Consider the following 12188-nt stretch of genomic DNA (forward strand, 5'->3'; position numbering starts at 1 on the left):
TACAAATGTAGATTTTTTTTTGTTACATAACTGCACTCAAGAACAAAACAATGTAAAACTTCAGAGCCTTCAAGTCTACGGAGTCCTCCTTCTGGTTCAGCCAGTCGCTAAGACAAACAAGTTTGTTTACATTTCAGGAGATAATGCTACCTGCTTCTTATTTACAATGTCACCTGAAAGAGAGAACAGGTATTTGCATGGCACTTTTGTAGCTGGCATTGCAAGGTATTTACGTGCCGGATATGCTAAACATTTGTATGCCCTTTCATGCTTTGGCTACCATTCCAGAAGACATGCTTCCATGCTGATGACACTCATTTAAAAAAAGCATAATTAAATTTGTGACTGAACTCCTTGGGGGAGAATTATCTGTCCCCTAGCTCTGTTTTACCCATGTTCTGCCATATATTTCATGTTATAGCAGTCTCAGATGATGACCCAGCACATGTTGTTCATTTTAAGAACACTTTCACTGCAGATTTGACAAAACGCAAAGAAGGTACCAATGTGAGATTTCTAAAGAAAGCTATAGTACTCGACCCAAGGTTTAAGAATCTGAAGTGCCTTCCAAAATCTGAGAGGGATGAGGTGTGGAGCATGCTTTCAGAAGTCTTAAAAGAGCATTACTCTGATGCGAAAATTACAGAATCTGAACCACCAAAAAAGAAAATCAACCTTCTGCTGGTGGCATATGACTCAGATAATGAAAATGAACACGTGTCAGTCCACATTGCTTTGGATTGTTATTGAGCAAAACCCGTCATAGTGGACATATGTCCCCTGAAATGCTGGTTGAAGCATGAAAGGACATACTAATCTTTAGCACATCTGGTACATAAATATCTTGCGATGCCGTCTACAACAGTGCCATGACTATCACCTGTTCTCACTTTCAGGTAAACTTTCAGATGTAAACAAGAAGCAGGCTGCATTATCTCCTTCAAATGTGAACAAACTTGTTTGTCTGAGCAACTGGCTGAACAAGAAGTAGGACTGAGTAGACTTGCAGGCTTTAAAATTTTACATTGTTTTATTTTTGAATTCAGTATTTTTGTACATAATCCTACATTTGTAAGTTCAATTTTCATGATAATCACCACCGTGCATTCAAGCAGGGAGGAGTTGGTCTGTCTGGCTGGGAGAAGAAGGCAATGCTTTCTGGCTTGGGGGAGGAGGGAAGATGTAAAGTTGCTGGAAGAGCAGTCAGCGTGGTGGAAGACTCACTACCTAGGAATGAGGGACTTAAAAAGGTCAGCTTCTTTACTCAGAACAGGCTGGGCAGCAGGCAAAGAGGCTCCTGGGCATGGCTTGCTGCAGGACCATGTGGAAGCCAGCATGTGAACCAGCATGTGAAACAGTATGGCTCCCAGGGCAGACTCCAGGCACCAGCCGCGGAAGCACGTGCCTGAGTCAGCACATGCTAAGGGGTGGCATTCCATCCATTCTTGGAGCGGCACAGTCCAGGTGCCTTTTTTGTTTTTGTTTGCTTGGGGCCACAAAAATGGTAGAGTCGGCCCTGATGGCTCCAGGGGCATGGAGAAGGGTGAGCTTGGGAAAACAGGGGACTGTTATCCCCTACCCTCAGCCCCAGAGACAGGGAAGGGCAGGCAGAGGCAAATTACACAGAAAGGGGACAGTGGAAAGAAGGGGAACTAGCATCCCCCTGCCCCAGGTACTTCCACCCACAGGCAGGCTGGAAGCTGCAATCGGGGAAGGTAAATTTGCAAGAAAGCCTAGTCAGTGTCTGAAACCATCAACGGGGGAGGGGAGGAGAAGGGAGAGGAAGGCAAGGACATTTAATTGTTTCATGTACCAGCCGTGCTGCAAGTGGCTGTATCAGGCTGCAATTCTTTCAGGCTCAGGTTGCTGCTCAGGTGCCTGTACCTTTGCTTAAAAGGGTGCAAGCAGAGGCAGCAGCGGCAACGCAGGGCAGTCCTAATGGAGACCAAGGGCTGGAAGGGGACCCAAGGCAGACAGTGTTGCAGCAGGGGCAAGGGGGGTTCATAAGTACAGGGGCTACTAATGCCCAGGGTCATGTGTTTAATAACCCATGGCAGCCTCCTGGACTGAGGAAGGGAAATGACCGAAAGGAAGCATCCACACATGCAGGTGGGCAGGCTGTGTGCATTAACGGGGTAGTCAGCAGAGCTGTGCAGCAAATGGTCAGTGAGCTTGTTTCTGAGGTTTTCTTCACAGCATTACAGCGCTTCCAAAGGGCACAAGGTCACCCAGACCCAGGATGTTCTCTTCCACTGAACACAAAGGACGGTGGTAATAGTTCTATGTCAGGGGTCGGCAGTCTACGGCATGTGTGCCATCTTTGGCATGCGAGCCGATTTTGCCTGGCACGCGGCTGAGAGCCAAGGTCCCAGCCGCCGGCCCCGCTCAGCGCACGCCTGGCTGAGTGAACGGAACCCCAGGCCAGCAGAGGCTGAGCGGGGCCGGTATCTGGGACCCCAGACCGGTGGAAGGCTCGCCCCCCCAGCTCCTCCCTCACCGCGCTCGGGTTCTGCAGCTCCCGGGAGTGTGAGCCGCCGAGACGCAGGGCCCCAAGCCTGCTGCAGGAGAGGCGGCATCTCATACTCACGGGAGCCGCAGAGCCCGAGCGCGGCGAGGGGAGCTGGGGGGGGGACCCGGGGACTGCTGCTCACATGCATTGGGTTACAGCCTGGGCAGGAGCGCCTCCCCCACCAGCTCCCTCCTCACCGTGCTCATGGTCTGCAGCTCCCGGAACTGTGAGCCGCTGCCGCCACTGCCCCTCCCACAGCTTCCCCCCTCCAGCTGCCTCAGCACTCCACGTGGAGTTTTGCCTCCATATGGAGCCAGCATCTGACTGGCATGGGCATGGGCATGGGCATGGTAAGGGGAGTCCTGTGGGACAGTCAGGGAGCAGGGGGAGAGTTGTATGAGTCGGGAGTTCTGCAGGTCCTGTCACGAGGCCGAGAGTGGTTGGATGGGGTGTGGGAGTCCCCGGGGGTCTGTCTGGGGACATGGGTGTGGATAAGGGTTGAGGCAGTCTGGGGACATGTAGGGGGTAGGGTCCTAGGGGAGCAGTTAGGGTGGGGGGGTCTCAGGAGGGGGCAGTCAGGGGACAAGGGGGGGTGGGGGTTATGACCGAGGCAATCGGGGTGGGAAGTGGATGGGGGCAGGGCTAGGGCAGGGCTCTCCTCTCTTTTTTGATTGTTGAAATATTGTAACTCTGGGTGAGGAGGGAGCTGGGGGGCGCATGGGGGCTGGTGCCTGTATACATCCACTGCAGCCTGCAGGAGCCCTCGGGGGACACTGGGCAGCAGCTTGGGCAGGAGGGATGCAGCTGCTTCCCGCTAGCAGCGCCGCTGCCTTTGCAGGGCTGCTGCCCCCCTTCACCGAGCCAGTGTAACGTCACTTTGAGCAACCCTCCTGTTTTCCAACTAGCTGCAGTTTCTGCCACATAAGGAAACCATCTGTGCTCCTGCTCAGGAATTGCTGCCGCCTGGTCCATGAGGTTGCAGATCTGGAGGGATGGAGTTTGTGGTCGAAAACACTCACGATCTGCTTCCTCCATGGTCCATGGGGTTGCAAATCGGGAGGGATGGAGTTTGTGGTCGAAAACACTCACGATCTGCTTCCTCCATGGTCCATGAGGTTGCAAATCGGGAGGGATGGAGTTTGTGGTCGAAAACACTCACGATCTGCTTCCTCCACTGGCCTGACTGTGCCGGCAAGCTCTGCTGTAACCTCAGTTCCTGTTGTCCAATAAACCTTTTGTTTTACTGGCTGGCTAAGAGTCACTGTGGGTCCCAGGAAGAGGGGTGCAGGGCCGGACAGTAAAACAGAGGTTTATTTGATGACAGGAACAGGGTCTAAAACAGAGCTTATAGATACAATGAACCGGACCCCTCGGCCGGGTCCATTCTGGGGGGCAGTGAACCAGACCCCCCACATCTGCACTTCACTCCTCGTCCCCAGCCAGCTCCAGACTACCACCCCTCCCAGCCCCTCCTCTCTGCTCAGCCACCCGGGCCAGGAGGTCACCTGATCCCTTTGTCTCCAACACCTTCAGCTGGCACCTTTGCAGGGGAGGGGTCCAGGCCATCAGTTGCTAGGAGACAGAGTGTCAGGCATTTAGGTGCACTGGCCCTTTCCTCTACACCAGCTCCTCCATGGATGGGGCTTGCTGCTGCCGCAAGCAGGACACTCTGGCTCCCTGGTGCCTCCGGAAGGTGGCTTCTCCCTGCCGAGCTGCTGCAGCAGCCCAAGCACGGCAAAGCCAGTGAATGGACTTGGGGCGAGGACCACCTGGGTGGGGAAGGCTTGGCTCATGGGGGGGTTGTGCACCCTCCAGGGGAGTTCAGGGGGTGGAGAGGGGGGAACCTGGTCTGGGGAGCAGCCCCTGGGCATGGCTGGTCCCTGGGCAGCCTGGCCCCTGGGGTCTCTAAAGGCTCGTTGGGATTTGCCCCTCAATGAACCAATGTGCGGAGGGGGAGGGGGCACAAGGTGGAAGTTTTGCCTACGGTGCAAAATATCCTTGCACCGGCCCTGCCCCAGGGGGTGTGTGCGCCCCAGGGGGTGTGTGCATCCCAGGTTAAGAACCACTGCACTAAACTGATAAGATCTGCATTTTTAATTTAATTTTAAATGAAGCTTCTTAAAACATTTTAAAATCTTGTTTACTTTACATACCACAATAGTTTATAGACTTACAGAGAGAGACCTTCTAAAACCGTTAAAATGTATTAACAGCACATGAAACCTTAAATTAGAGTGAATAAATGAAAACTCGGCACACCACTGCTGAAAGGTTGCTAACCCCTGCTTTATGTAGTTTTATCTTTCCCTTATGAAAGTACAGATGCCTCCTCTACCTAGTTTTCAGTCTTACCTAAAGGCAATATACCCTAGAATTTTAAAAGCAATCTTTTCAACCAACCATGTTTCTTGGATACAAGTGATATCTGGTTCAGTTCTCATTTCAAGTATATTTTCTTTTATTTCTTGATCATGTGCTATCAAACTGTGCGCGTTGCAACAAAAGATAATTCCAATACTAGTCATATTTCATCATCACCCTCATTTAAGATTGCACGAATATTATCCATTGACATATTGCTAACATACAAGTATTTTTCCACGGCCTTTGGTATAATTTTCATTTTTCCCATTTGTTATGTGCAATTTCTCACTAATCACAAATGCAGTAAACCTCTTTTTCCACTACCAATATGTCATTGCTGATTCCTTCTTCAGTATTTATCATATTCTTTATAGAATGAGGCTGTATCTTCAGTTCCTCTTTTCCTGTGATGATTTTCTCTTCCTTCTCTGCCAATATTTGAGAGTCTCCTTAGAACTTCTGCATAAGATATATTATTGACAGTTTTGTATCACTTTAGTTTGTTTTGCCACAATACATCTTCTATATGCTGGACTGTAATTCCCAGTGCAATTATTACACGACCTCCACATCTACACAATTTTCATAAGAGTGCTCATCCCCACATTTACCACATCTTGTTTTCCCTTTACCAAACATGTCACATGTCCATATTGGGACACTTATAATCAGGGCTTTGGAGCAGAGCCCAGAGCTGGAGCATGGAGCAGCTCTGGAGCAGTGGAGCTGCAGGTTTTTGCCGGGAGCTGGAGCACAACTCCAAAGCCCTGCTTATAATACCTTAAGGGAGGAAGATATAAGGCTTGGTTCTAAAGATCTGATGCCCTAGTATTATTTTATCAGGTAGAGTCCCTTCCTTAAATGTAATCAGTACAGCTTTTGATGGCTTTTTTTCTCTTCTTTTACAAAGGCCTGATCTATGCTATAAAATTAGGCTGAAGTAAGCCACTTTGCATCTACCTAGTTGTGTATATGTCTACACTTAAATTTGCCTCCCACTGTAACTGGTCCTCTGCCTGCCCCTCTTCCTGGGACCCACTGGCTGCCCCAATAAAGCACAGAGAGGCTTCTCCTTCTGCAGCACCCCTGGCTTTATTTACACATTTCTCCCCTCACCAGTGACATACGATATACAATGCTTGCAGGCCTGACAATCTCCCCTCCTACACAGATTCTGCCCTCAGCCTGGAGACTGACCTTCCCCTGGCCATTCCCCCTTCTTTTGGCTGCCAGCTAGCCTTTATAGCCCTTGAATCCTCAGGCCCGCAGGTGCAGCCAGTTCTGAAGGCCAGGCACTCGACTTCTCCCCACCCCCAATCTATTTCCCCTGATTGGGGCTGGCTGAGCAGGGGCTAATTAGGTGCCTCTGCACCAGCACCCTGCTACACCTGCCAGTATAAGCTCCCCATTATGCTGCCATAATACCACCACCTCTCTGAGTGGCATTGAGCCATGATTGATGTACTGAAGTCGTGCAAGTATAGACACTGCATTCTTCTCCATGCCGATCCTAACAGTCCTCTAACAGCTGTCCCACAATGCCCAACACTGACCGCTCTGAACTCCACTGCCCAGAAGTCATGCAGACTGGAAGGCCAAGTCCCTTTAAAGCCCTGCAAATTTTTGAAGTGCCTTTTCCTGATTGTCCAGGTTGGTGAGCATACTTAACAGCTCTCCATTGTGCAACTGTCTTGCTCACCATGCCAGCTACGCACTCCAAATGTGCTCCAACTTGAAGTAGACAGAAGATACTGGATCTTCTGGGCCTAAGGGGAGAAGAGTCTGTGCAAGCACAGCTATGGACCAGCCACAGAACTGTAGACATCTACGAACAAACTGGGGATGCAGGAAAAGGAGTACAACAGGAACCAGCAGCAGTGTCATGTGAAAGCAAAGGAACTGTGGCAGGCATACCAGAGAGGCCAACAGTCAATTCAGTACCAAGCTGCAGACCTGCTGCTTTTACTAAGAGCTGCATGCTATACTTGGTGGAGAAATCATGTTCCCCAATGATTCAGTTCTTGCAGCTCTGCAAATACTGGAGGGTTGTGTGTCCTGTGCTTGCAAAACTCATGACAATAGTGCAGAGCTGTCCAGGCTCCATACTTTATAAGAGATGGTGGACAATGAGGATGGCCATGTGGGTTTGTGGGATTTTGAAAAAAAAATACATGAAAATTATGGGATGGAGACAGTTGCCCACCTTGATCCCAATCACCCCTGTGCAACTTGTTTCTGCCCCACCATGCATTGCTAAAACTTCCCAAAGGAGAGAGTGCTGAATGGCTGCACACTGGGATACCTACCCCTGGAGCACTGCACTTTGTATCTATACACGCAATCCTGTTGAGTACCTGCACTGCGAACAATACACAAGCAATATACTAATTGCAGCAACTTTATGCTGATATAATTTGCATCAATCAACGTTTGTATTGTAGACCTGGCCTAGTTAGCTGCTTACTTTTAACACTATCTTCTAGGCTTTTTGTTATCTCATTGGTCAGGTCCAGTGGTACCCCATATATTACTCCCTTCATTTCGGTCAAATATTTTGGTAGATGGCAATTTTTTAACTTTCCCTAAAGTTTTAGTTTGTTAGGCATTTATCAGCCTACTCTTTGTATTTATGTATCCCTATCTTGCATTCTTCTAGTTTTTACTATATCCCTTATGTTTTCTTAAAACCAGTCATAGCTACTTTCACAGTGTTAACATCATCTATTCTTGTTTCCTTTGGTAGTGGCCTTAGTTATAACATTTTGGTTTATTTATTTTCTCAGCTTTGCTTTTTTGACTATGTCACCAACATTTGAGTCTGCTATTTTTTTTCTGCTTTGTATCCATTCACCCTCTCTGCTAAGCTCTTCTTCATTTTCTGGAGTTACCTTTTTTTGGGGAGGTGGGAGGGGGGAAGGAGGTCAGACAATCTTCTATGGCAGCCCACAGCCAACCCTGGCTCCAGTACTCCTCCCATCCCACCCTCATAATGACCCTCATTAACAACTCTCAGACTGAGCTCACTCAGCACTTTTATAAGGCACAGGTCCCCATTAACTATAACCTGATTTTCCTTAATCCGACCCCCTCACACTGGGAAGCAGCTAATTAATTATTGCACAGGTGTGGCTGGCCCCATCTGCCCTTAAAGGATCCTTGGACACAATTATATCAAATTTCTAGGCACCTAACTCAGGATTTATGGATCACAGTGCTGTTCCTGTGATTTTCTAGGCACCTAAAAGTTAGGCACCGCAATACACAAGTGTCTTTTGTGGATCTGGACCATACTGCTTAGCATCATGAAGAGTCCTATTAGATTCTACACCTAGTAGTCTGTATCTGTCAGTCCCTAACAGCATGAGACTGTTCCCAGATGAAGTTAATGGTGAAAGTTGGTTGACATTTGTCACAGTTCAGGGCAACAGCATCTGTATATCCCTTCAATGGTCCAGTAAGAGCACCTACTCTTAGGCTTCCAGACAGTTCCCCAACTGTTGCCTTTCTGGAGTGGAGACTTGGGTCTCCCTCCCTTCTGACCAGGGTATTTCCAGGCTGCACAGTTTGCTGCCTTCACTATGTAATTTCCAGCAGAGGCAGGCTGCCACCTGCTTGCTGTCTCTTCAGAGATGGCTAATAGAGTGACTGCCCACAGTTACAGATACCACACAGTTCTTTTTATGCAAACTTGTTTTAAAAGTGCTACAGAGGAAACATGAAAAACAATAAAGGAACCTACACACGTTAACAAGCTTACAAGAGATCACCGAACCATAACAGGATCTAGCAGGAACAGTCCTTCAAAACCCCATTAAGGGGTCGCTTCTACAGTCACAAATTCATTACAGTCTCAGCTCAGAGCTAGCACCCAGTCTTATGGGCCTTAATAGGTCAAGCCCTTCCAATCCATCGCTAAGGACTGAGGCTGTCTGTGGACCAGAGGTCCTGTCTGTTTGCTGGATCAGTTTGCCATAAGCCAGTTTAAAACCAGGCTATTTATCCAAAAATCCTTTTTTTATCTGTTAGTCCCTTGAGAATCTAGTTTGAACTAGTACATGCATATCACTCCAGAGGGTGGCTTCAAAGGTCTGATAATTGAGGAATTACATTATCATCTCACCCTCCCAGTAGAAAAGGTACATACAATAACACACACACAATTGCATTTTTAATATAATGGACCCCAAAAGTATTTAACCTAATTCAGTACGATTTAACTTAATTCATTAAAGTTTATCTTCATTCCGTAAGGTTTTTCCAGAATGTTGCTGGATATTGTCAGTCTGCTTGATGCCAATATCTCAAATTCAGCTTTGGGAAAAAGACTGTTTGTTTTTCACATTAACATAGTTTAACAGTAGTCAGAAGCTTTATAGTATTCTTCATTAAAAAAAAATTCAATACAGAATATATATATTCTTCATCCTAACACTAGATGGCAGCCAAAAGTGGCAAAAAGCCCCTTTCTTTCAAAACTGTCATGTAAGGATTAATTGACAATTCGATTTTATACACTGAAAGTTCTTGAAATATTAAGATTGGAAAGTACTGGATGAGTGTAAAAGTTATGATCTTATCACATTAGATGCTTTGAGCTCCTTTCAGTGGTACTGTGGTTTCTGGCACGGATGCTGTGCTTGTTCTTAGTAGCTTCTGAAAACAAATGATGCAAGACCTGATTCTGTGATACACTGAGTGTCTTCAGCTCTCATTAGCTTAATGGAAAATAAAGGGTGCTCAGCATCTTACAAGATGGAGACTTGATGTGATATTCATTTGTAAGTGAAGCCCAATTTGCATGAAGAAAAGACTAAAATGACATAGTTGTAGAAAAGGCAGTTCAAGTTGATAGAAAGTTACAAACTGGGACGTGTAGACATTACAGAAATCAATCCATTTAAGGAACAGGAGAAACTTTCTGAGCAGTTACACACTTCCCTCTCTGTCCTAAATCCAACTGCACATACTTTAAAAGAGGTTTTGAGGAATTTTTGTAGCAGACAAGCCAGGGGCCTTAAAGGAACAATAACCACATAGAGACACATTCATCCCTTAATGATAGAATCATAGAAATGTAGGTCTGATAGGGACCTTGAGAGGCCCTCATGTCCAGCCCCCTGTGTTGGAGCCAGGCCAAGTGACCCTAGATCATCCCTGACAGGTGTTCATTCAACTTGCTCTTAAACTTTCCAATGGTGGGCACTTAGCAACTTCCCTTGGAAGCCTGTTCCAGAATTTAACTGTCCTTATAAATAGAAAGGTTTTCCTAATGTATAATCTAAACTTCACTTGCTGTATATTAAGGATTCGACTTCTTTTCCTATCTTCAGTGGAAATGGAGAACAATTGATCACAGTCCTCTTTATAAGGTCCCTCCTCAGTTTTCTTTTCTCAAGACTAAACATGCCCAGTTTTGCTAACTTTGTTAAGGTTTTATCATTTTTTGTTGTTTGTCCACATCTTTCCTAAATGTGGCACCCAGAATTGCAAATGAAGCATGGCCTATTCAGTCCTTTCTCTGTGCTCACCAACAGATGCTAGCACAGAACTCTCTCCCCTAGGCTAGTGGAGCTCAATCATTCCAGACTACTGTACCCCTATCAGGAGTCTGATTTGTCTTGCATGCCCTCAAGTTTCAACTTACTTAAAAAACATTGGCTTATAAAATCAGACATAAAAATACAAAACTGTCCCAGCACACTATTACTGAAAAATTGCTTATTTTTCATTTTACCATATAATTATAAAATAAATCAATTAGAATATAAATATTGTACTTACATTTCAGTGTATAGTACAGAGAGCAGTATAAACAAGTCATTGTCTATATGAAATTTTAGTTTGTACTGACTTCGCTAGTGCTTTTTATGTAGCCTGTTGTAAAACTTGCACAACTACAAAAGAACTGGACACAAAGTCAAGGGCTTTGTGATATCTTGGCTAGGATTCCTAAATATTCTCTTTTAACAGGAGTCTAGCCCAGTCTGGACTTTATTTTTTCTTCAGGATATGATAATGAACTATATATAATTTGTATTGCTGTAGGAATAATGCTTCCTTTATCCCACCTTCTCTCTATTTAGGTTGCAAGATAGTCCTTGCCCTGAAGAGCTTGCTATCTAAATAGAGAGAAGGTGAGAGAAAGGAAGCAGTATCCCCATGTTATAGAGATAAAGAGACTTGCCTAAGGTCATACAGAAATTTGTGGCAGAGCTAGGAACTGAGTCCAAATTCCCAGCATTCTAGTCCAGTACCTTAGCCACAAAACCATCATTCCTTTCCCATAGCTGAAGCATCATTAAAGTCAGTAGGAAGATTCTCATTGATTTCAACAGGCATTGGATCAATTTGTAAGTATATTGTATGCAACAGTAGAACAAATGTAAATACAGTACTATTAGCTGGCAATAAGCTTCTGTTCAGTGCTACATCTCTGCAGCTTCCCAACATTGCTTAAGTTTCAGTATATTTCTGGAAGATATGCTTTAGTTAAACACAAGTCATTAGGCAAGAGAAGTAAATTGGTGAAACTGGTAACACACAGGAAGTAAGACTAGATGATGTAATAGACCTTTCTTGTCTCTGAAACTATGAATTACAATTCCAACCCTTGTCAATAAACCCATAATTAATTTTTAAAATAAAGTTAAACATAACACCCTAAAAAACAATGAGGAGTCCTTGTGGCACCTTAGAGACTAACAAATTTATTTGGGGATAAGCTTTTGTGTGCTAGAACCACTTCATCAGATGCATGAAGTGAAAAATACAGGAGCAAGTATAAATACATGAAAGGATGGGTGTTGCTTTACCAAGTGTGAGGTCAGTCTAATGAGATAAATCAATTAACAGCAGGCTACCAAGGGAGGAAAAATAACTTTTGAAGTGGTAAGAGAGTGGCCCATAACAGACAGTGGACAAGAAGATGTGAGTAACAGTAGGGAGAAATTAGTATTGGGGAAATTAAGTTTTAGGTACATTGGCCAAACCGGAGAGTCTCTATGCAAAAGAAGAAATGGACACAAATCTGACTTCAGGAATCATAACACTCAAAAACCAGTAGGAGAACACTTCAGTCTCTTTGGTCATGCAATAGCAGACCTAAAAGTGGCAATTCAACAAAAAACTTCAAAAACAGACTCCAACGTGAAGCTGCAGAACTGGAATTAATTTGCAAACTGGATACCATCAGATTAGGGCTGAATAAAGACTGGGAGTGGTTGGGTTATTACAAAACCTAAACTTAAAGCAACCCCCCATCCTTTCATGTATTTATAGTTGCTCCTGTATTTTTCAATTCATGCATCTGATGAAG

This window comes from Gopherus evgoodei, chromosome 1, assembly GCF_007399415.2.
Source record: "Gopherus evgoodei ecotype Sinaloan lineage chromosome 1, rGopEvg1_v1.p, whole genome shotgun sequence".
Lineage (NCBI taxonomy): Eukaryota > Metazoa > Chordata > Testudines > Testudinidae > Gopherus > Gopherus evgoodei.